This window comes from Felis catus, chromosome B3 (genome assembly GCF_018350175.1).
Source record: "Felis catus isolate Fca126 chromosome B3, F.catus_Fca126_mat1.0, whole genome shotgun sequence".
In the NCBI taxonomy this organism is placed as follows: domain Eukaryota; kingdom Metazoa; phylum Chordata; class Mammalia; order Carnivora; family Felidae; genus Felis; species Felis catus.
This window is the reverse complement of record NC_058373.1, coordinates 69,501,672-69,523,634: the sequence shown is the minus strand read 5'-3', so window position 1 is coordinate 69,523,634 and position 21,963 is coordinate 69,501,672. Positions and strand designations below refer to the sequence as shown.

At 41.1% G+C, this 21,963-nt stretch overlaps 1 protein-coding gene across 3 annotated transcripts in view; it reads left to right on the top strand.

The window, feature by feature from the left end:
* Nucleotides 1-21,963, top strand: part of KATNBL1 (katanin regulatory subunit B1 like 1) — a 60,527-nt gene that overhangs the window by 2,036 nt on the left and 36,528 nt on the right. The window contains exons 2-3 of one of the 3 annotated variants that reach the window (XM_045059591.1): nt 2,433-2,632; nt 4,500-4,710. The gene's annotated coding sequence lies outside the window, so the exon portion shown is untranslated. Of the gene's footprint in view, nt 1-2,432; nt 2,633-4,499; nt 4,711-9,927; nt 10,079-21,963 lie in introns of those variants that run through there. The other 2 variants (XM_045059592.1, XM_023255540.2) reach the window with 2 other exon arrangements.

Here is a 21,963-nt window from a genome sequence, read left to right as displayed (position 1 = left end):
ATATAACATATTAAAACCATGAGAAGTGATTCCGTAATGAATCTTCATTTCCCATCCACCTAAATAAGAAGCCCCCCCCCCCTTTTTTTTCCTTATCACACCTATTAACTTCCTATGGAGTCATTGTTCCATAGAATACTTTAGAAGTCTTGAGAAAGATGAAGGTGCTCCCTGGCAAGCTCTGCTTGTTGTTGTTGTTTTTTAAGATTATTAGAATACCATGAGAAATAATAGATCCTTTATAGAAATGGAATTTCAAGTTGAATTTAAACTTGAGGACTCAGGGGTTTTTTGTTTGTTTGTTTGTTTTTACTAATTATGTTTTGCAAGAAAAGTCAAGGGAAAGCTAAATTCTGATCCTGACTCCAAATGAACTCCACTTTGAGTTAGGAACTCTTGGCTTTAATTTCTTCATCTCTAAAATAAGGGACTTCTAGATGACTTCCAAGGGTAACTTCTAATTCTAAAATACATTTTTTTTTTCAAAAACATTTTGCATATGGGGCGCCTGGGTGGCTCAGTTGGTTGAGCTTCTGACTTCGGCTCAGGTCATGATCTCACGGTTCCTGAGTTCGAGCCCTGTGTCGGGCTCTGTGCTGACAGCTCAGGGCCTGGAGCCTGCTTCGGATTCTGTGTCTCCCTCTCTGCTTCTCCCCCGCTCATGCTCTGTCTCTCTCTCTCCTTCAAAAATAAATAAAAACATTAAAAAAAACACTTCACATATTATTCTTTCATAGACATAGAGAAAATGATAAACACATAAAGGAGTAATGGGATTTCCGATAATTTTTTTAAATTGTGCTTTCCCATACTTTTCCTAGTTACCTGCATTGTGCAGGTACCATTTTTGGATTTAGAAAAAGTATAAATGTTAATAATATGACACATTTCCAAACCTAGAAGCATAATGGTTCTCTGTCCCGGATTCACAGGAGAATCACCTTGGAATCTCTTTAAAAATATTGATGCCTGGGCCACACTCCAGAGATTCTAATTCATTTGCTTAGGGTAGAGCATGGGTCTACTGTGCAGCAAGTACTAAGAATCACTGACCCAGAGCATTTTGCTGCTCTAAAAGGTTTGAACTTAAGACAGTAATGTAAGCAAACAGTCAATGGTCTCTGAGAGCCTCCTTGTATGCCTCCCACTGGACTAACCTTGAATAAGACATTAATGGAAATACTCAATTTGTAAAAATAAGTCTTAAACTTCCTTTTGTGACTTTGAGCAAATACGATTTTAATTAAAGAAACTGAGAAGACCCACACCATGATTCCATAGGTCTTGTGAGTTGCCTCAAGTGACTTTATATTTGGGCTATCTACACAGTTTTTGTATTTGTTTTTGAATCTCAACCCCCCCCCCCCCCACCACCACCACTTTAGGCGTCTAAGATGCTATCTGTTTCTAATACTTTATGCCATTTTCTGAGCAGTTGCATTTGGATTGAAACTTGAAAGGGATATTTTCATTTATTTATTTTAATTTTATTTTATTTTTTTTAATTTTAAGTAGGCCCCATGCCCAACATGGGGCTCAAACTCACGACCTGCAGGCCAGGAGTCACATGCTTTACCAGGGCGGTGCCCCAAAGAAAAAAAAATTTTTCTAAGTTTATTTATTTATTTTGAGAGAGAAAGAGACAGCACGAGTGGGGGAATGGCAGAGAGAGAGGGAGAGAGCGATGATCTCAAGCAGGCTCCGAGCTGCCAATACAGAGCCCAATTCGGGGCTGGAACCCATGAAGCTGCGAGATCATGACCTGAGTTGAAACTAAGTCAGACATTTAACCGACTGACCCACTCAGGCACCCTGAAAATTTTCTATTCAAACAACCAGATTTGCAAGAATGGATCTCTCTAAAGGGGGAAAAAAAAGCTTTCATAGATAATGTCTTACATTCTGGGGTATGCCACTTAACAATGTCTGTACAATAATTGTTCTGCCCTCTTCTGTGGTCCAACCAGCTTCCCTAGTATGCTGTTTTAAAAGGTCCTGTAGCTTCCATAAAATGGGTTTCCATTGCAAATCCCCAGTTTATTTGTGTTATTTAACTCTCCTATCATCACTGCATTCTGAAAAGGACCACCTCACACTATTTTATTCAAGATGTGATTTATTCCGTGTCAGTAAGAGTCTTAATGAGAGGAAACTTTTTTCCTCCATTTTGTTTGTTTGCAATTTCAAACCCCTTTAGTGTAAAAACAATTTGGTGGGGAGTGGGGAGCGGTAAAATACTACCTTCCTAGTTATTGTTGGGTTTCTGCGTCATTTCTATGTGGATTACATTTTTTTTTTTTTTTAATTTCTGGTTTATGGCTCTGCGGGTGTCATGAAATACCCCTGTCAGCAGTGACATGAACTAGACAGTGCTGGGAGATGTTGGCTAGTAATACCATTCTTCCCTAACAATTACCTTTTTTTCATTTCAGGAGAGCTGTTGTGCAATTCACATTTTAACAAGTTCCCATTATAGCACTTCCCTCCAGCACTTGCTTAGGAAACTGGGAGGATTGCCATTCCCACAGATCTTATTAAAGGATAAGAATGACAACCATAGCATGAGTCATGATGATACATTACTGATGGCCCAGGATGCTTCTTCAAGCGTGATTACTTTGGATTCATTCTGGTGATTAATTTCAGCTATCTTGGATGTGGGCTAACTTGTCTTTACATCAGGTATCTGAATGACCAATGCAGGTCCTTCATGGCACTTATTCCTATGTGCTAATTTTTAAAAGCCTCAATTGGTTCAGATATAAGCACTGCTTTATGGCCTGAATTTTTTGGAAGGAAGATTATTGTGCACTGAATGTTTATGTTTCCCCTAAACTCATGTGTTGAAGCCCTAACACCGACATGATAGTATTTGGAGATGGGGCCTTTGGGAGGTAATTAGGGTTAGATGAGGTCATGAAGGTGGGGCTCTCATAATGGGATTAGTGTCCTTAGAAGAAACCCAAGAGAGCTCACTATCTCACTCCACCATATCAAGACATAGTGAAAAGGTGGCTCTCTACAGGCCAGGAAGAGGGCTGTCTTCAGTAATTGAATCAGCCAGCACCTTGATCTCAGACCAGCCTCCAGAACTGTGAGAAAATAAATTTCTGTTGTCTAAGCCACCCACTCTGTGGTATTTCGTTATGGCAGCCTGAGCAAATTAATGTGAGGATTAAGTAGGATTCAGAAAAATTGAATAAGTACCTTTTGGTACTTGGAGGCAAAGTCATCCCCTAAAACATAAACATAAATGTAGGGGTGTTTAATTGGTAGGAGCTTATTGTATAAATGTAAACATACTCAACACTGTCCAATGACTTTTTTTTTTCACCTTATCTTGGATATCTTCCATATGTGTCACTCAGTTTTGCCTCATTTTTTTAAAGGCTATAGAGTATACATAGGATAGGATGTATGATAATTTAGTTAACCAGTCTCCAGTTGATGGACATTTAGGTTGTTCCCTTTTGTCACTATTATAAAAATGTTGCTGTGAACATCCCTAGGGTCCTTGTCAACATAGTTCTATAGGAGAAGGTTTGTGGACTAAATTATGTCTATAGTCTTGTAGTAAATTGAATAGCGTCCCCCCAAAATTCACATCCATCTAGATGGAAACTCAGAACCTGACTTTTTTTGGAAATAAGGTCTTCACAGATTTAGTTAGTTAAGGTGAGGTCATATTGGATGACAGTGGGCCCTAAATCCAATGACTGGTGTTCTCATAAAAAGAGAGGAAGACACACAGATAAACAGGGAAGAAGTCCATGTGATAATGGAGACAGAGACTGGAGTAATGCAGCTACAAGCCAATGATTGCCAGAGCCACCAGAAGCTCGGAAGAGGCAAGGAAGGATCCTCCCTAGAGCCTGCAGAGAGCATGGTCTTTGGCAACACCTTGATTTTGGGCTTGTAGTCTCCAGAATTAAGGGAGACTCTCTTTCTGTTGTTTTAAGCCACCCAGATTCTGATACTTCATTACAGGAGCCCTAGGAAATGGACACAAGTTTCTTTCTAAAAGAGGTCCATTCAAATGAATCCAGCTAACAACCAGGGCTAGCTAGCTAGATTCAGTGGGAAAAAAATATAACAAGTAATAAAACAGTATCGCCAAAGCTGCCAAATTAAATTCTAAACTTTCAGAAATTTGCACAAGAAGTTTTATTTAATTTCCTACTTGCTTATGATTAGTTCCTGTAATAAAGTGATTTTTAGAAGTTAATTACAAAAGAAGGACAATTATTGTATAAAATGGAAAATGCAACTAACCCAAAAAAAGGTAATAAATCATACCATGGAAACAAAAAAAAATTTTTTCCCATAGACATTTTGAGTTCAACTCTTCCAGACTTTTTTGATTTATATTTAGACTTACTAAGACTATACGGTTTTATAACATGCTGTTTCATGAAGAGCCATGCTTTCATCTTTTAAAAAGGCAAAGAAAAAAAGTATGGCTTAATCTTTATTTCAATGTTTTTTAATGTCTCTGATAGCTCTTGCCAGATGTTCAGGCTCTGTTGCTCCCATCCCACCCTGACCAAGATCACGAGGCACCCACCAGACTTCCACACTCCTCTCCACCCAGCCTGCAGCTGGAGCCACACCCCATCTCCCAGGACCTATGCTGGCACTACTACTCTTTCTAGATAAGAGTAATTTTTTTAGAATATTGGCTTTCTCTCCCTTAAAGGATTCAGAGTTCAGGTAAGTTTGGGCAGCACTGCATATAACTTTCTTTTAGAGATTTACAATTCATGTTAGTATTTTTTTCAATTTAAATCCAAGTTAGTTAACATATAGTGTAATAATGGTTTCAGGAATAGAATTTAGTGATTCATCATTTACATATACCATCCAGGGCTCATCCCAATGCATGCCCTCCTTAATGCCCATCACCCATTTAACCCATCCCCCGCTCCCCTCCCCTCCAGCAACACTCAGTTTGTTCTCTGTATTTAAGAGTCTCTAAAAAAAAAAAAAGAGAGAGAGAGAGAGACTGAGAGTCTCTTATGGTTTGCCTCCCTCTGTGTTTTTATCTTATTTGTGCTTCCCTTCCCCTGTGTTCATCTGTTAAAGTTAGTATTTTAAAGACTGAAAAGTGCTATAGTAAAGAAATAACTTATTTAATATTTGTTTAATCCAAAGTTGCCAAACTTTGTGTCCAAGGAAGACTTTTTCTTTTTCTTTTTTCCTCTTTGTTCAATCTATCAACAGCTTATAGAACTGGTATTGTGAAGAACAGAGCTAATTTGGGGTAGGAACTTGAGCCAGTTTAGGTTCAGACTCAATTTTGTCACTGTAGGAGTAGTTTTGCCTTTGCATCCAGCTCTGAGAGGTGGACTTCAGTCTTGTAATCTTCCTACTGCCCCCATCTCCTGAGGCTGGGGATCTGCTTTCCTCTTTCACGTCTCCTTTCCGTGGACATTATCCTGCTTCTGATTATTGCTGTCCTGCCCATTTTGTTTCTTTCCTGCCTGCCACCCTGCCCTTGAACTCCCCTCTGTAAGGTCTGTTTGTTATGAGGCACCAGCAGTGTTGAGCCCCCATGGTTGGGTGTGTGTTGCATATGGCATAGCTTTCAGATGCCGTGTACCGATTACCAGGCCATCAGCACCACAGCGGGTCTGTCTTCCCACCACTGGTCCCGCTCCTAGAGCTGGTGTAATTCCAGGACTCTGCTTTCCAAGGCAGCACTCAACCATACTGTGTTCTCTTGGAAAGATCACTGAACAGGTAAAGTTCGGAGTTGGGGGATATTCTGCAAAGAGATACACAATCAGTGCTCTAGGCACTACTGAAGTGTTTTACATAGGTTACCCTACTTCCCAGCATCCCCAAGGGAAGAATATTATTATCTCCACTGTGCAGGTAAGGTAAAAATAAAGCAGAAAGGGTCCAAAAGCAGTGATCCAGTCTTCTGATAGAGATGAGCTTTGCTCCAAGGCTAGTGTTCTTTCCACTCTAAGATGCTGCTGTCTACCATCTTCCAGTTGGTAACAGTGTACCCTAATTGCTGGAAATCTACTTGGGGAAGGAGGAAAATAGTCTCTTGGGATTCAGAGTTGAAAATCTATAAATAACAAATGTTACCTGCTGTCCAGCTCTTGAGTTGTAACAGAGAGCTGCATCAGAGACCTCTATTTGTTTTTGTTTTTTAAATTTTTTCAATGTTTATTTTTGAGAGAGAGAGAGAGAGTGCGAGTAGGGGAGGGCAGAGAGAGAGGGAGATACAGAATCTGAAGCTGGCTCCAGGCCCCGAGCTGTCAGCACAGAGCTAAACGCAGGGCTCAAACTCATGAACTGCGAGATCATGACCTGAAGCCAGATGCTCAACCGACTGAGCCACCAAGGTGCCCCCAGAAACTGTCTTAACAGGAGGATCTCCTACTACCCTACAGTCCCCACCACTTCCACCCTCCAGCAGCCCTCAAACCCCCCTCTCCCCCACCCCACCCCCTTGCCACACACACACACACAAACTTTTGCTGCTTCTGAACCACGGAGGGCATCGGTACAGCGGTGGTGATTGAAATAATCATAAACCTTGTAAACTGGGAGTGAAATCTGCTCTTTTCCACTGCTACTGCCTTATCTGAAATGTTCCCTAATGCCATTCCTTCCTTCCACAGTCTACACAGGAAGGTGGGGAAGGGAGGAGCAGAAAAAAAAGGGATTGACTTCCCACTTGGACTGCCAAAGTCAAGTGCCTGGAATTTTCCAAAGGCTGTGAAGGCTGAGCAGTGGATGCAGTTATTTATGGAATGGATGAGCTATTGCTGTCTTGTATTTAGGTCTCTTTAGGCATTGCCCTTCGTCAGTCTGCACTGATGAGAATGACACACACCACAGTAAAAGCTGTGGCTCCCTGAACCGCTGGCGTGAACTACAGCACTTTCATACCTAAGGTTCTTGCCAGCAGTCCCCCCTCCCTCCCACCAGCCATCTTGTATCCTGGTGACGGCTTAATCCTCCTGAAGTACTGATTTAACCATCAAGTTTCCTCGCTCGATGTCTATGCATTTTTTTAACTGACATTTTTACTATGCGCATTTATGTTAATTGGCATGGATTGACTTATATCATATGACATTTATTATAAAAAACAGTTTACAGAGTTGTAGGTAGGATATAATCTCACCTCTGTTCCTAGATATAGTTACATTTGCATAGGAAAAAAAAACCCATATATTCAAGATGGAAATAGTGCTTATTCATGAGTAATAGACTTCTAAGGGTTTCTAGTGATCTTTTTCTTTCCCCAAAACCTTTGCTTCATCACTCCAGATTTTCACAACCTGTCAAGTGACCACGTACGTTTTCAGGCTTTGCTCTTGCTACCCTGCTTGTCAAAAATCCTCTCCAGCTTGTCAGGCCTGGTTCAAATCTTCCTCCATGACACCCCCACCCCCACCCCAGCTGTCCAGTTAGAAGTGTACATAAGACTTTGCATGAGTGTTCTTTTCTCACACGGGTGCTTATGTTCAGGGTGTATGCTATGCACTGTCCCTGAATGACATCCCTACCCTTAAACAGATGGGGTGGGGGCAGAAATGCTAACTCAGCTGCCTGTTCATTCAGATAGAAGGAATATAAGGTATTCAGAAGGAAGGAATAAGAGAATGACCAGAGGAGTAATTCCCTCAGACACTGCTCACTGGGAGGGCTAGCCATGAACCACCTTTCTATGCTCAAGGACTCGTGCAGGGATACTAAAAGCATGTATGGGATGACCTTTATTTATTTATTTATGTAAGTAATCTTTACACCCAACATGGGGCTTGAACTCACAACCCTGAGATCAAAAGCCACATGCTCTACTACTGACTGAGCCAACCAAGAGTCCCTCTTTTTTTTTAAATCCATAAAAAGAGAAAAGCTTGATTGAGCTCCAAGTGAAAAAAATTCAATTTTGGTTGACTCAAAAGTGTCAATGAAGAAGACGAACCTGCAGTCTCATCGCTAAAATGTATATATTTCAAAAGTTGCAACATGAAGGCAAATCTCTTTATTTTCACTTTAAATTATGTCGACACCAGGCAGCGACATGAGATCTATAGGCCAGGGCTGCTCTTCACTGGTATAACTTTAGAACCTGAGTCTGGGGATGGACTGCCTGAGACACTGTGCCCTAAGAAGACCTAGAAATGAGAATATCGGGATTCGCATCTGGCCTTCAGACAACCCGAGGCCTTGTTTTGGCTGACATCTCTCTGTGTTAACACAGCACATTCCTTGAGTCCTAGGACTCCGTTATTTGTCTTCTCTCAACATCCAGCCTCCCTTGAGATAAAGTCCCATGTCTTACACTCTTCATCCTCTTCCTATGAGGGCCCCACCGATGCCTTTTGTGGGTTATCAGGAAATTCCTGTTTATGATGGTAGTGATGAAGAAACAGCTTGAAAGAAAGTGACTTCATCCATGTGCGTTGAATTTTTTTTTTCTTTAAAATAGCATACCTACTTAGTGGAGGTCATACGCAAGGAATGTTCTATGTTGCAACACCCCTAGAGCCCAGGGGTCCTGCTCCCTCCCCTCACTCACCCCACTGGCCTCTCTCAACAGTCCCACCTGTTACAGGTGTGGCCACACACAGGCATGTGCCTGCTTGTGCTTGGCTCTTAAAGGCATTGCCAATGCAAAATATATCTTAAAATATTTCTACCACCAACCTAAAGTAGTGACCCACTCACCATTACTTAATTTTTTGTATTAAGTAGGTAAGGACCCAGTTACCAGGGAGGAAAAATATATCGCTTTTATCATCTAATGACATCTTAGTTCTGATTAGTTTATCTGTGAGGCCTCTCATTGCTCTGAACTCCCACAGCATTTAGGATATACCTTTTGTCATTGCACTCACCACAGTTTATTCGAATGATCTCTTTCCCTGTTTATCCAACCCCCTAGGAGGTCCTCTGGACTATCTGTAGCAGCTGATGCAATGTCAGCCTTGTACATGGTAGGCCCTCAAAAATATTGCTGAACCAAACGTAAGCAACCCATGCCTTAGGCAAGCCCTGGAGAGTTCTGGAAAAAAGAGCCCCCCCCACCCCCACCTCCCAAGAGTGGAGGAATGTAGTCTTGCAGTGAGAAAATGTTTTTTCAAATACACCACTTGATTGGCTTCTGCAAGGGCTCCCATCACAATTTGATTAACCTTGACCAGTGGCTTACCTTTGAAGATGGGTACACTCTGTGTGTGTCTACTAAGATGAAGAGAATTTCCTCAGTAGTTAAAAGCAGATGAGGGACAGACCCAACCCTAACCTCATATTCTAGTGTTTCCAGTCCCAGAGAGACTGAGTTTGCTTTCTGGGATAGGGTTTGCATCAGACATATTTCTTGTGTTCTTAAGAGTCTAACACAGAGTCTGACACATATTAGGAATTGAAACATAATAGCTAATAATTATAGAGTGCTTACCATATGGCAGACACATTCCTCTAAGCATTTTATATGTATGAACTCATTTAATCCTCACAACTATGAGACAGATACTATTATAATCCCCATTTTACAGATGGGCAAACCAAAGCACACGAGAATTTTTATGACTTGTGCAAGGTCACACAGCTCCAGAGTCCATGCTTTTTAAATACTTTGCCTTAGTACCTTTAAATGCAAGTGAAGGAATAAATCTCTCCCTGCACCATACTTTTATAGCGGATGTTTTCCTCTCCTGGGACAACACTTAAGGCAGTCTCCCCCACCAGACTGTCACTAGCTCAGGGTCATTCTTTGACTTTTGTCCACCCTCGGTTCCTAGAGCTTGATTGCCGCGCCATAGCAAGACTACCGGGCGTGCGCGTGGCCAGCAGGGGGCACTATGGGCACACGTCCTCTTCCCTCCTCCCTCCAGTCCTGCGCGACCTGAGGGGGGGGCCGAGCCAGCGTTGGGCGGAGCCTGGGAGAAGCGTCAAGGGGGAGCTATCCCGGCGGGCCGCGCGCGCGGCCGCGTTTGAATGGCTCAGAGTGGGGCTCGGCCCGGGAGCCGAGGGACGGTCTAGGCTGCCGGGCGCAGCTCGTCAGCGCCGGGGCAGGGCTGAGGTGCCGCGGTACCATGAGGCGCCGGTAAGTGATGGCCGGGCCTGTGCGAGCCCGGCGCCCGCAGCTGCCGTGCCGAGGCCGCGCGTCTCCTCCGGTCCGGCCGCGCCCTGGGCCCACCTGCAGGCCCCGCGGCGGCCTCCGCTCGGCGGAGCCCGTCGGCGGCGGGGCTGCGGGGTCGGAGGGTGGGGAAGGGCGGGGCGGCGAGACCTCCGTTTCCCGCGAGTAGCCCCTGCCCGGCCGCTGCGGGGAGGGTCAGGACCGCGGGCGCGGGAGGCCGACTGGGGGTCGCCGCGGGGGCCGGGCCGGGAGAGGCGTGGACGCGACCAGCTGTCACTTATTTATCTGCGGGTGGAGCCGACATCTGCACGCCGGGGAGGGGGAAGGACGGAACGCGTCTGCGGCGATCTGTCTGAGGGCTGGTTTTCCCGAGCCGCCTAGGCCGGGCCTTGGTATTTCCTTATATTCTGACGGGTCCTTGGTTCCCTGACAGATAAGCTTTTGTTTAGCAGGACAGAAACTTGACATAACTGCATACGAATTGCTGATTGCAACTTTAAAAACCTCATTGTACTTGCTGAAAAGTTGTTCTGTAACAGTACCTAGGCTTTTACCACGCTCTTAAATTGGCGTAAATATGGAGATAACAAAGAGTTCAGTTGTTTTCTTGTGGCTTGTAAAGTTCTTTGAAAACAGAGGTGTCTATGTCAGTTTCTTTACAGATTAAAAGGAAAAAAAAAAAAACAGTAACAAAAATTAGGTGTGTAATTACCAGTTTAGCACTAGCAAAAAATTTGAGAAACTAGACCACCTAATAGCTTCAACTTGTGTAAATGGTTTATTCTGGGTTTTTTTGTTTGTTTTTGTTTGAACCTGCTTCAGACTTGAATCAGAATTTTATACGTTGAGGCTTTTACTGGGCTAATAACTAGCACTGTAGTGTTAGCGATGATAAATATTTATTTTGGGCCTTCTGGGTGTTAAGCACTGTTTGAGAGCTTTGCTTTGTGATGGGTACTATTATTATCCCCATTTTGACAAAGAGGAAACTGAGCCACAGAGAAGTTGAGCAACTTGTACTAGGTTACACAGCTAATACGTTTGGGACCCAAGCAGGCTGGCTTCGTGCTTTTACCTATGCTTCTTTACTGCCTCCTTTATATATGGCTTTTTTTAGTTTACAAAGCTCTTTCATTTACTTCTCTTAACTGGGGGTATAAAATATGTGAAGTGTGTTTGTGTATATATGCATTCACACACTATTAAATTCAGCTCTCTGCTTTTGTTGACCGTACGTAAGTTTTGCGTACTGAGCAAAAATTCCGTTGGATATTTTAAGATAAATGGAGTTCATAAAGTTCATGTTTGTGTCGTAGTTTATAATATTAGTTCCTTTGTGTCATGTCCTGAAAGTGTAGAGAACAACAGTTTGAAACCTACATACTCTTTAAAATATACCTTTATATATTTTTATTCTGAGAATTTAATTGAGTGGTTACTCTGTTCTTGGAATGATTATACTTACAGCTCCATGACAAGAAATAAAGGTTCAAAAAAAAAATCCTTTCATAAGAAATCAGCAGTTTGTGGTGATTTACAGCAGAGCAGTTAAATTTCATTCATCAGTTATCAAGCTTTTGATTGTCTCTATGCCCAGCAGTGTTAGGTACAGTTGGTTATACAAAAGAAATGTGCCAGGGCAACAAACCTTAGTTTGGGATGTGAGATTAACAACAACAATATAAAATACTCTTCTTTAGTACAGAGGGTGTATGGTGAACTGAACTGGACTGATCGGTAATGCTTCTGCAGAGAACCAACACATAAAGGATGGATCTAGGGCATTGAATAGAAGTGTGAATGGGGAATTTTAGTGAGGAAACAGTGTGTTCAAAGACTTGGAAGTGAAAAGGATAAAAAAAATACTGATTCAAAGGGGCACATGCACCCCAATGTTTTTAGCAACATTATCGACAATGGCCAAATTATGGAAAGAGTCCAAATGTCCATTGACTGATGAATGGATAAAGAGGATGTCCATTGACTGATAAATCGATATATATCTATATCATATATCTATCTATATATCTGTATCTCATCTATCTATTTCTATAATGGAATATTACTCAGCCATCAAAAAGAATGATGGCAAATTTGCAACCATGTGGATAGAGCTAGAGTGTATAATGCTAAGAGAAATAAGTCCAAGAAAGACCAATACCATGTGATTTCACTCATGTGGAATTTAAGAAAGCAGATGAACATGAGGGAAGGGAAGGAAAAATAAAATAAGATGAAAATCAGAGAGGGAGGCAAACCATAAGAGACTTTTAACCATAGAGAACAAAGTGAGAGTTGGTGAGGGAATGGGATAATGGGTGATGATGAGTATAAAGGAGGGCACTTGTGATGAGCACTGGGTGTTGTATGTAAGTGGTGAATCACTAAATTCTGCTCCTGAAACCAGTGTTAAACTATATGTTAACTAACTTGAATTTAAATAAAATCTTGGAAGGAAAAAAAAAAGACTTGGAAGTGAGAATAAAAATGATTTTTCTTGAGAACAGCGAACCTGATCTATTTGGAAAGTTCCTATTGAGAAAAATGAGATTATGTGGGCAGGACTGAGGAGTGTTGTATAAGACACATATGGCAGAGAAGTTTAAGTTTAACGTATATGTATATACACAGAGAGATGATTTTGGAAGTTTTGAAACTTATATCAGTGGCTCTCAACTGGGGACAATTTTGCCTGCTTTGGGACATTTGGCAGTGTCATGGCTGGAATGGGGAGAGGTGCTAACTAGTATCTAGTTGACAGAGGCCATGAGTTCTGCTGCTAAGCATCTTACGATAGGACAGCCCCTCCATTAGAAATAATTACCCCAAATGTCAAAATGTCAGCGGTGCTGAGGTTGAGACCCTGTTGTGAGTTGGTTGTTTATATGGCCAGCTTCTGCTTCCATGTGCTGTAAAATAAGTATGAATGATGAATTTTAGGAGCATGAGTACAAACAATATTAAAGCTGGGGGAAGCTGGCTCAGAGACCTCAAGAAGGAGGCTCTTGTTGGAGTCCTCGAAGAAGGGGGAGATTGTAAGGAAATAGGATGAGGGCAATGAGAATGACAAGCAGTGATAAAATGAGACAATTATTTAAATAACAATTTTTCCTAAGTTTGAAAATAATGCGTGTTCACTGAAAATAATGCATGTTCATTATAGGAAATTTTGGACATGTAGAGAGTGAAAAATTAAAAGCACTTATAACCCTCCCACTCCCTACCCCAGGCAGAAACAACAACTGTTAAACATTTTCATGTGGTGGTTTTTTTCAAATCTTTTTTTCAAATCGTTTAAAAACTAGGACTATACATTTTTCTCCCTGTGGGCTTTTATTGTTTGGTGTGTTTATTTGTTTGACTCAGCATGTCATGAGTATTTCCCATTCCTTGAAAAATGCTCTTTTTAATGGTCACAATCTTTTTTGGTGTGTGTGTTCTTTTGAAATTGGGAATTTTGCTTATATTCCAGAGAGACACTTTGAAGGAAGAAATAGAATATGATGACTGATTAACTATAGAAATCAATAGGGGTAAAATTCAATGGTATCTCCAAGGTTTTAAACCTAGGAAGCTAAAAGAATGGCAGGGCTACTGAAATAAATCGGTTTCTGATAATAATTTGAGGGGGGGCAGGGGATTCTCATAATAATATCCATCTTAGGTATGTAAACTGCCATCACAGAGACCCATAAAAAGATTTTAATAAGGACCTTTGCTGCCTATCAGCTTACATTCTTCCTAAAACTCTTAACAATAATAGTCTTTATTTTTTTTTTTTTGTTATCTTTGTTTTTGTTTTTGTTTTTTTACCTTTTGTTTTTTGGGCTAAGCTTATTTTTCAGTTCCTAGCAAGTTTTCATTTTTCCTCTTCTTGAAAAGTTTTTTTGTTTTTTTATAATTTTTTAAAAATTTTTTTTAACATTTATTTTTTTTGAGACAGAGACAGAGCATGAACAGGGGAGGGGCAGAGAGAGAGGCAGACACAGAATCGGAAACAGGCTCCAGGCTCTGAGCTGTCAGCACAGAGCCTGACGCGGGGCTCGAACTCACGGACCGTGAGATCATGACCTGAGCCGAAGTCGGCCGCTTAACCGACTGAGCCACCCAGGTGCCCTGAAAAGTTTTTTAATAATTTACTTTCTATTAGAATACTAAATAAGGCTCAGGTTTGTTGGTCATGAGTCTTTGAGAGATTAAAGGACTACTTGGGTTTTTTGAATGTATAGATTGGTACAGTTTATAAGCAAGAGGTGAGTATAACTCTTTTCTGGAGGAGGAGGAATTATCTTTAAAAATGCTTGCCCAGGGGCACCTGGGTGGCTCAGTCAGTTGAGGTCCGACTTCTGGCTCCCGCTCAGGTCATGATCTCACGGTTCATGAATTCGAGCCCCACATCAGGCTCTGTGCCGACAGCTGCAATCCTGGAGCCTGCTTTGGATTATATGTCTCCCTCTCTCTGCCCCTCCCCTGCTCTAGCTCTCGCTCTCTCTCTCTCAAAAAAAAAAAAAAAAAAAAAAAATATATATATATATATGTATATATATATTTCTTTATGCTTGCCCAGGGGCACCTGGGTGGCTCAATTAGGCGTCCGACTTCAGCTCAAGTCAGGTCATGATCTCACTGCTCATGAGTTCGAGCCCTGTGTTGGGCTCTGTGCTGACAGCCCGGAGCCTAGAGCCTGCTTCAGATTCTGTCTCCATCTCTCTGCCCCTCCCCTGCTCTCTCTCTCTCTCAAATATAAAAGATAAAACATAAATAAATAAATAAATAAATAAATAAATTTTAAAAAATGCTTGCCTAGAGGTGCCCAAGTGGCTTGGTTAAGTGTCCAACTCTTGATTTTGGCTTAAGTCATGATCTCTCAGTCTTGAGATCACGCCCTGCATTGGGCTCTGTGCTGAGAAGTGTGGAACCTGCTTGGGATACTCTCTGTCCCTCTCTCTCTCAAAATAAAATAAAAAATTTTTAAAAAATGCTTGCCCAGTGCCTGATAACATCAACCCACTCAATATTACATTACTGTTTTATGAGTCATTATATTTGTTGATCTATATCAGTTTAGTGCTTTCTGGAAAATGTATTTTAGGGAAATAATTTTTTTTTAAAAAAGCTTAAAACTAATACAAATGGTGCCTTTACTGGCAACATACACTTTTCAAATTGGATAAGATATAGTTTGACTTTGCTGGATTCAAATGCTGTGTTTACTACTCTGTGCTTATGTCCGAGTATCTTCTCTAATATTCATTAGTTTTGTATTCCCATCTTTGTTCTTGGGACATAATGAAGGTAGAGATGGGAGAAACAGTCTTCTGAAAGTACCCCTAGTTTGCTTCCCCTTGACCACCTCACTCTCTTTCAATTTTTAAGAATACTTTTTTAATGTTTATTTTTACTTTTTTTTTTTTAATGTTTATTTATTTTTGATAGAGAGAGACAGAATGAGAGTAGGAGAGGGGCAGAGAGAGAGGGAGACACAGAATCTGAAGCAGGCTCCAGGCTCTGAGCTGTCAGCACAGAGCCCAATGCAGGCTCAAACTCATGAACCGTGAGATCATGACCTGAGCTGAAGTCAGATGCTTAACTGAGCTACCCAGGCGCCCCTGTTTATGCTTACTCTTGAGAGAGAGAGAGAGAGAGACAGAGACTGTGTGAATGAGTGAGGGTCAGAGAGAAAGGGAGATACAGGATCCGAAGCAGGCTCCAGGCTCTGAGCTGTCAGCACAGAGCCCGACGCGGGCGGGGCTCGAACTCACTCACGAACTGCAAGATGATGACCTGAGCCGAAATCAGACACTTAACCAACTGAGGCACCCAAGCACCCCTCTCTCTTTCAATTTTACACACTGCCTCAAATTCTTTTTGCCTTGAACAGTCATCCAGGAATGCCCATGCTAGCATCTCTTCTCACTAATCTTAAAACAGGCAGCTTGGTGTTATATGGGAAAGGCATTAACACTGCAAGTCACAGTTCTAAGCTTCTCTCTCCTGCTGGTGACTGAGTGTTCTTGGGCAGATCCTGTAATCTCATTTGTAAATTGAAATTATCTCCAAGGTCCTTTCCAGCTCTAAGAGTCTGTGAATCTGTGAAGTATTTACTTTTCAAGGGTAATTGCCTCTGCTGAGACTATTCTAAAGACATTCTAAGATGTCTTTCACATCTTAGTGTGCATTAATTAGATGATACCTCCCAAAGGCATTTGTAAAAGCTACTCCCATGTAATAGGATTGGGGAAGAAATTTTAGAACGGAATTTAAGTGCCACTAGCATATAAGCTTCAGGAGGGCAGGGATCATTGTTCACTGATGTTTCCTTAGTGCCAGGAATGGTAATTAGCCTGTAACATGTACTTAGTATTTGCTGAAGGAAGGAAGGAATGGACTGGTGTTGAGGAGGACTGCACAGATATTCTGAGTATCTTGAAAGAACTCGGAATACAAACCAACAGGATTACAACCTAGTCTTTCCTAGAATGTAAAAATACCTACAAGTGGTGGTAAAGCATCCACTGTTCACTTGGTTACCTTTCAGAACTATTAAGTAATTACTGCCCTGATTGCCCTTCATACTCAATAAATGCAGTTTTGTCCATTACCAGATCTTACTTTAGTGCCAGCTTGACTTTTGAGTGTGCCTTTTATTTGCAAAAACCTATGCCTTGCTTATTCCTTACACCACTTAATATCACCAGTAACAGTATGTTTAATGTTGTAGCCAAAATAAATCAATAGATTGGTTAAAATTTGTCCCTCGTCCATAGAGGATTCATGGCACAGCTGTTGGAAATTAGTACTCTTGGCATTCCTGTTCCAGTCATCTTAATTCTTACTCATATAGAATAATCTTCAAGAGGGGTGGGTTAAGCGTCCAACTTTGGCTCAGGTCATAATCTCACAGTTTGTAGGTTTGAGCCCTGCGTTGGGCTCTGTGCTGACCACGCAGAGCCTGGAGTCTGCTTCAGATTCTGTCTCCCTCTCTCTCTGCCCCTCCCTGGCTCATGCCTGTCTCTGTCTCTTTCTCTCTCTGTCTCTCTCTCTCTCAAAATTGAATAAACAATTTTTAAAAATTTTGGGGGCGCCTGGGTGGCTCAGTTGGTTGGGTGGCCAACTTCGGCTCAGGTCATGATCTCGCAGTCCGTGAGTTTGAGCCCCACGTCGGGCTCTGTGCTGACAGCTCAGAGCCTGGAGCCTGTTTCAGATTCTGTGTCTCCCTCTCTCTGACCCTCCCCCATTCATGCTCTGTCTCTCTCTGTCTCAAAAATAAATAAACGTTAAAAAAAAATTTTTTTTTAATTTTAATAATTTTGAAAAGTTAAAAGAATTTTAAGTTTAAGTAATCGCTACACCATCATGGGGCTCAAACTCATGACCCCAAGATCAAGAGCTGCATGCTGTACTGACTGAGCCAGCCAGGTGCCCCAAGAATAGTTTTTAATTATGTGATTCATACACAAAGCTTCTCAGTAAGTCTGTTTTGTCTACAAAATTAAGTCCAGGTTCCTAACCCAGTATCGAGGGACTTCTGCATTTTATCCAATCTACTTTTCTAGTCTGTTTCCTCCACAGTGACCTGAACTGAGTAACTATTTAGTTATTTGAATAGTTGGGGTAGATAATAATGAAACAACAAGCTGGGTTATTCTCACCTAGGAAGTATGTTTCCAGGTAAGAAAAGGCTGGTAGGTATGCCTATACAGGGTGACATTCATTATTTGGGGGAATATTTACTGAAAAATAGTATCAGGAACAAGAATTCTTTTTTTTTTATTTTTTTTACATTTATTCATTTTTTGAGAGACAGAGCACAAGTGGGGAGGGTCAGAGAGAGAGGGAGACAGAATCTGAAGCAGGCTTCAGGCTCTGAGCTGTCAGCACAAAGCCCGACGTGGGGCTCGAACTCACAAACCGGGAGATCATGACCTGAGCCGAAGTTGGACGCTCAACCGAGCCACCCAGGTGCCCCGGAACAAGAATTCTTAAACTCCACATAAATATTTTTTTCTCTTCTTGTTGGCAGACCTATTTGGAAACTAATAATTAGAAGGACATTATTTATGTATATTTAGTGGCATCACTTGACTACTTAGTGTGACTGACCACATTATTCTGTGCCCACAGCATTGTTTAGATGGTTTATCAGTCTGGATGGGCTGTTTTACAGTAACAACCCCCAAATCTCAGTGGCTTCAAATAATAAAGGTTTACTTCTCCTTGATTCATCTTACATGTGAGTTATCTGGGGGCTCTGCTCTATGTTGTCCTTGTTAAGGAATATGGACAGATGGAACTTTACTCTCTGTCCTGTTGCTGCTTGCCATAATAGAGGGATGGTAATAGAAGTGAATCACACAAAGTGGCTCTTTATTTCACTGGCAAGAGCAAGTCATATGACCATTACCTAGCTTCAAGATGATGGGCAAGTGTAAACCAATCATGTATCTGAAAGGAGAATTGGAATGTCATGGCATGGTTTTAATGTTTACCACAGTTAGGCACTCTCCCCTTGACATTTTTAAATATTTTGTGACTCCTCCCAGCCTACCATTATCTTTCATGGTCTTTTTTTAGATAGGTTCCTTCATTCAGCAGCTGTTCATTAAGCACCGATTCACTATATGCCAGGCACTATTCTAGATAGTGAACGTGATTCCTGCTTTCATGGAGCTCACAATTTAGTGGGAGGATGTGGACAATAAGCAAATAAGCTTGCTTCAAATAGTGATGAGTGCTATGGAAAGGGATAGATACAAGGTACTGGCATAGAGAATAGACCCCAAGTTGGTGTTATTTTTGATTGGGTGGTCAGGAAATCCTTTTGGGTGAGTAACATTTGATTTGAGAGGCAGTAGCCCTGAGAGTATATGGGAGGCATATTTTAAGCAGAAGGAATGATTTGGCCACAAGATGGAAATGACCGTGGCATGTTTAAGGACAAAAGGCCAATGTGGCTGGAGCATTTAGGAGCAAACAGATATAGTCCAAGGGAGAGATGATGGTGGTTTTGTCTAGGATAATGCTTACAAAAATGAAGAGAAATGAAATAGTTTGGGAATATGTTATAAAGGCAGAATCAGTGGATTCGAAGTAGGGAATTTATGAAAGAGAAAATAAGAATGAGTCTTTGGGGCTTTCAGCAACTGGGAGGATGATGATGGTTCATTTTATTTGATCAGGAACAGTTGAATGTGATGGGCATTACGGAGGGCACTTGTTGTATGTTGTTGTATATGTAAGAGAGGAATCACTAAATTCTCCTGAAACCAATAGTACACTATATATTAACTAATTAGAATTTAAATAAAAATTTGAAAAAAGAAAATAAAAGGAACAGTTGAGAGGATCAGATTTGAGAGGGTGGATATTAAGGGCTCTATTTTCAATATATTAAGTTCAAGCATAGTTGACTATAGAATTGACATCCATATGGAGCTGCTCACAGGCAGTTGGAGGTTTGAGTTCAGAGTTGAGAATCATTGAGAGGAGCGATTTTTTTTTTTTTAATGCGGTTAATACATTCAATTTGGTTACAGTTCAGTTTTGGACCTGAGTTTCATTATACCTCATTAAGGCAGTGTGGGATTTTTATGCTGGAGAAGGGTGCTCTCTAAGAGACGGGGGCATTTTCAGATTTCAGTATATATTCTAATTTCAGCCCAGGAGACATAGTGATAACAAACCACTGTAATGGACGGGGAGGGATATGTGGTAATCCTTGCACATGTTGGAGTGTAAGAAAGATTAAGAACCATTGTTATAAAAGGGCTCTAGCATCATCTTTTGTTGATTTCTTTGTTTAATTCTTAAAGGGCAGTCTACCCTTATTTGTAAAGTCTTAGGGAGTACTTACCCTGTTTACTTCAAAATTAGGCACAAGTGTTATAGATTTGTAACCTTAGTCCAAATCATGAAGATAGAACATTAAAGTTAGCTTATGTTAGCTGGTCTTTTTTGGAGTTGTATATCTTATTGCAATATCTTTTCATACATAGTCTATCTTGAAAGCATCAGAAATACGTTTAGTAGCTAAACAAGGGGTCAGAAAGGATCCTTAAGGTGACATTGTTTTATATATGTTTATACAAATTTCTGAGTTTAAGAAGACAATTAGAAAGGATTATTTTTCTTCCCTATGAATATTTCCAGAAAAAGCTGGAATATTCTAAGAGAGAGAAGAGAGCTATTCACCAAAACATGCTAAGATAATCATCTACTTGGCTTTGGAAACTCTAAGTCTTCCTAAAGATTCATGTGTTTGTGTAGCCATTGAAGAAGAGATGTATATTATCAATACATTTTATTATTTTTTAAAAATATTTTCTTTTCATGTTTTTATTTAAATTACAGTTAACATACAATGTAATATTAGTTTCAGGTATAGAATTTAGTGATTCTTCACTTACATGCAACACCCAGTGCTCATCACAAGTGCCCTTCTTAATGCCCATCACCCATTTAACCCATCCCCTCACCCACCTGCCCTCCAGCAACCCTCAGTTTGTTCTCTGTAGTTAAGAGTCTATGGGGAGGGGAGGTGGATAAAGATTTTATTTTTAAGTAATGTCTACCCTCAACGTGGGCCTCAGACTCAACCCTGAGATCAAGAGTCACATGTTCTATCGACTGAGCCAGCCCCAGCCAGGAGTCCCATTAACAATACATTTTAACTTAGTTAAAAAATAATACTTGCATTTGGGGCACCTGGGTGGCTCAGTTAGTTGAGCAGCAGACTCTTGGTTTCTTCTCAGGTCATTATCTCATTGTTTATGAGTTCGAGCCCCACATCGGGTTCAGCTCTGACAACATGGAGCCTGGTTGGGATCCTTTCTCTCCCTGCCTGTCCCTTCCCCCCTCCCTCCCTCCCTCCCTCCCTCCCTCTCTCTCAAAAATGAATAAACTTAAAAAAAAAAAAAAAACTTACATTTGATACAAAATCCAAAAGCCCGAAAGGAAAAACTCTCCTTCTCACTTCATCCCCCAGCTACACCTATCCTCTCTCTAGAAGTGACTTTTGTCCCCATTTTCTTGTGTATCCTTTCAAAGGAAGTTCAAGGAATATACAGGCAATCACTCACGTACACATTTAGTCTTTTTGTTTTTTAATTTCTTAATGTTTATTTATTTTTGACAGAGAGACAGACACAGTGTGAGCAGGGGAGGGGCCAAGAGAGAGGGAGACACAGAATCTGAAGCAGGCTCCAGGCTCTGAGTTGTCAGCACAGGGCCAGACGCGGGGCTCGAACTCATGAACAGTGAGATCATGACCTGAGCCGAAGTTGGAAGCTTAACCAACTGAGCTACCCAGGTGCCCCGACGCATTTAGTCTTTATGTAAGTGGTAGCATACTTTTCTGCACCTACCTACCCCCACATGCCCACTTTCCAGTTACAAGGCATTGAAAAAAATAAGTCTGTGGGTCCAGAACTATTGGTAAAGATGATGATAAATAGCCACCAAGTAATCAGAATTTAGCTAACTTCCTTTTCTCATTATTAATACCAATCCCTTAATGTAGACTACTCAGTGGACTTAATTATTAAAAATAAGGATGAGGTGGTGGGAATGGTAATTCCCACTTAGCATCAATTTTTAAATTTTCATTTCAGGGTAACTCAGTCATAAGAGAACTGGAATTCAGTTTGGTCTAATTGACTGAAATGATATATTATCATCTTGTATCCATTGAATCTGCAGAAATCTGTATATTCATGCTTGATCTGCCTTCCTGAATTTGATGTTATTTCTCAAACCAACCTTCCATGCATGGCAGACTGAGTTAATAGAAGATGGTGTGATAAATCATCAGTGAAGCAAGTAAAAAGCCCTTAGGATTTATTCTGGGTCCTAGG